Here is a 4,010-nt window from a genome sequence, read left to right as displayed (position 1 = left end):
GGTCTGAGGGGGGCTTATTGGTAACCCTGATGGATAGCCCTTCATCAGAGCCAAACAACAAAAGAAATCTGAAGCTTCTATGTTGAATAGTTTTTGAGTTATAAGCATTTTTGTTGGTCCAGACTAGGGCTGGGCGGTGTGACCTCAAATTCATATCACAGCATAATTTGAATCCCGTCACGGTAACTGTTTATATCGMGCTAGAAAATTATCATAAAAAGCAAAGATAACGTCATTTTTAGAACATTTATTTTGCAGAAAACTGTAATCATAATCAAACCCAGTATCTTTGTTATAGTGTAAATGAACATAACAGAAGTACAAAAGAATGTTTTTTATATATTGCAAAATGGTTTCAACAACAAACAAAATCATTTCTCAAATTTTCAACAATTTCAAAATAAAGTGGATGTTATAACCAGAACTTCAAGTAAAGTTAGTCATTTACACATAAAAAAAATTAAAATGTTATAGTGTGACAGGAGCTTAAGAGGCTTAAGCTGCACATAGTCCTGTCATAAAACAATTTCAGATAACTGGAATGTAAGTGTGGTGAAGCCAAATAAATGTAATATCTGCCTGCCATACAATGAGCTTCTGCTGCTGAACTTATCAGCTGCTGCTCTGAGAGCAGAACTGTTACATTAGCAAGATAGATTTATGACTGAATTAACGTCCACATCTTTTTTATCATCTCTGTGGGCAAAAATACATAAAAATCAAGTTTTTTCTCCGACAACTTGGGTGTAAAAAAAAACTACAGTTGTTAAAGCTTCGCTCTGTGCGACATGCAGTCGGARGGTTAGGGGAGGGAGGAAATGATCCGTGGCACGACGTAACTTTTCTACAGCGGGAGGGGGAAATTGTAGCCTGGTTAAAACCAGACCCCTGTCCTTCACTTTGCTTCGTACAGAGGGTCTGGACTCGCTGCTATTGGGAAGTGATTTCTTGCCGGAGGCGTGGCCTCTGCTGAAGTGTGTATGTCGTTGTGAAGGAGGCTAAGCTAAGAAGCTAAACGGAAATCGCGAGTGCTGTAAACAACCCTACTGAGAGGAGAAAAGTACCGAGCTGAACGAGACGGCTGTAAATGAGAGCTGCTGCTTTGTCAGACAAATTTAATTTAATTTGGAAGCCTTATCGACACGGACTGGCTTCATTCACTTCCTCCACTGCCGTATGCTAAACTAACTAGCAGACACTGCGCAAAACATCGACGTCATTCAAAACTCCATCTTCTGTTCTCTGACTGGCCCGGCTAAAAATCTGCCAGCGAAATCCATCTCTACGGGAGAAATGCCAGACGGAGCAGAGAAGCGAAACTAGAATTGAGCGGAGCTGCGTAGGAAGGCAAGGGCCAGGCTAGGGAAATTGGGGATTTAATCCCTCTATACGCGTTTTAAAACGCTACATTTCTTCATTTTTTTCACAATATTTCAAACTCCTCCTGCTCAGTTGTCCCTGTACTCAGCCCTGTTGACACAGGTGGGATGATGAAACTGAGGACAGGATGGTAGATGGTAAATTTCTACCGTAGGACAACTTCATATCCTTTCTATTGTATATCACATATACCGCACAGCCTTAGTCCAGACGCTACCTTTTCAGGAGGGGTGGGGGGACTCATTGGTGGGTCCGATGGATCCCATCAGAGCTAAACAACAAAATAAATCTGAAGCTCTTATGTTGAATAATTTGTAAGTTATAAGCATTTTTGTTAGTCCAAACACCCCCTATTTAGATGGAGCCCCCTCCTCAAATATGGGGTCTATTGTCAAACCGTTGGTGGGTGAAGTCTAGGTCAGTCGCACCTACATTTCTGCCAAATTTCATGTTGATCGGTGCAGCCATTGACATGATACAGTTGACCAAAAATCATTGAAAAATAAGTAAATAAGAAAATAAACAGTATGAAAACAATATGACTCCCGCTTCGCGTGTGGGGGGTCATAATAAACCTAACCTATACCTAAATCAGCTGTTGATTTGTTTTGTTCACTTAAGCTTTAAACCTTGCAGCTGTTCTACACTTTACAACAATTCACTTTTAAGCAGTGCAGTTTCTCCTACTTTTAGTGTAACTTGTGTTAGCACAGTTTTTCTTGCTTTTAACAGTCGTTTACTTTATGTTGTAAAACTTTTCTATGATTTACGGTAACTACGATAGCTGGCATTTAATTTGCCAGCCCAACAAGAAGGCACAAGCCTGAAAAAAAAGCACGGTGAGTGAAGTAAACCCTCATGGCTATTACTAAGAGAGAATACATTGGACCTATAAATTGATTTAAAGACACCTCACTGACTGCTAATTGAAAACCAGAGCTTTACAGGATGCACGAGGATGTTTAAACTACAAACAGATGAGATAATAAGCAATAAAAACCTGCTTCCTTTGCTTGAAAACATAAAAAGCACACATTAGTTGCTCTTGATCCCCTACAGGGTATCTAGGCTACATCCCATCATGCTGAAAAAGCACATTTCCTTTCACTTGAATTGTCCTTTCTGTTTGCTATATTTGTTACACGTTACAACAAACACGTCAGCGTTTTCTGCTATGACGAACGAGCCCCTTTTCAGCCAATTTATCTTTCCTAGCCTGCTGTGTGGCCATGTTGCCAGCACAACTTTCCATTTGTGTTACAGAAAAGCAGGGAGGTGAGGATTTAAGGTCACAGGAAAGAAAAAAGAAAATGCGTAAAACAGACAGAAAGATGTTTAGCATTCAAACATCTACTCTTTCATTTTCAGCACAACCATCAGACTGTGCTGAAACACAGGCTTGGAGAAGTCAGCTGTAATAAAACAGACTTTTTTTACTGCATTGCAATGCAGTGTGACACGGAGGATAAACACTGCACTCATACCGCCTGCAGAAAAACACCTATAAACACAGAACAGCTAAGGTGGGCAAGCGCGGACACTCGCTGCGCGAAGAGATTTCAGTCCCCACACAGTTGAAAAACTTCATGAGGTACTTTGTTATGGACCACATTACCGCTTAACACTTTCTGTTTTTCCTGATCTTACTCTCTTTGTGACTAAAGTGGTATTGATATGTTTTAAGCCACTGCAGGACAAAACCCTGCAGCAGTACTGCGGGTATTTTGATGGAGAAAATTTCATGAAAATTAAGAATTAGAAGGTAAAGTTTTGGTTTTGTTCAGATTTTTCACTGATGTGTTATCAACATGAAGGCCAATAATGTATTAGTATCATTTCTTTGTTTATTTATTATGATTCAAAGAGTGAGGTTTATGTTTACAACATGATAAGATTGAAAAATAAACATTTYAAATTAGAACTATAGGAGGATTTAATTATACTGTAAAATAGCATCACTAAGACAAAACAGTCATTACTTGAACAAGTCTGGGAAACCCTTTGTTTTTAGTATTTAAACTAACAGACACTGTTTTCGGATGAGGGAATTTCAAAAGTGATGCAGTCAAAGAGGATGACAGCAACACGGCATTTTATACGTACACGAAAAATGCTTTTATTTGAACTACTTCAAGAATCTCGAGACTCATAAATATCTAGTAGTTTTGTATTTTTTCGTCTCCCTTAAATAGAAAAAATATATATCTGAAACTATCATAAAAATTTGCTGTTGTAACCACCTTGAATAAAGCTGACTCCAAAAGTTAAGAAATTGTTGTTCTGTGAGTTTCATGAACATTCATCCAGTCTTGGTAAAAAACACAAGAACAAGTTATTTGGCCTTCGATGGTTGGTGATAATAAGTAAAACTAGATACAGCATAGTAGTAATATACACTCACCGGCCACTTTATTAGGTACACCACGCTAGTAACGGGTTGGACCCTCTTTTGCCTTCAGAACTGCCTCAATTCTTCGTGGCATAGATTCAACAAGGTGCTGGAAGCATTCCTCAGAGATTTTGGTCCATATTGACATGATAGCATCACACAGTTGCTGCAGATTTGTCGGCAGCACATCCATGATGTAAATCTCCCGTTCCACCACATCCCAAAGGTCTCTATTTAATTG

The 4,010-nt window shown here is 39.1% G+C and overlaps 1 protein-coding gene across 4 annotated transcripts in view; it reads right to left on the bottom strand.

Moving 5' to 3' along the window:
* The window catches only part of LOC106522258 (double-stranded RNA-specific editase 1), a gene marked incomplete at its 3' end in the record, with an annotated part of 105,104 nt that overhangs the window by 42,406 nt on the left and 58,688 nt on the right, over window positions 1–4,010 (bottom strand).

This window comes from Austrofundulus limnaeus, unplaced genomic scaffold (genome assembly GCF_001266775.1).
Source record: "Austrofundulus limnaeus strain Quisiro unplaced genomic scaffold, Austrofundulus_limnaeus-1.0 Scaffold125, whole genome shotgun sequence".
Classification (NCBI taxonomy): Eukaryota; Metazoa; Chordata; class Actinopteri; order Cyprinodontiformes; family Rivulidae; genus Austrofundulus; species Austrofundulus limnaeus.
This window is presented reverse-complemented; position numbering and strand designations above follow the sequence as displayed.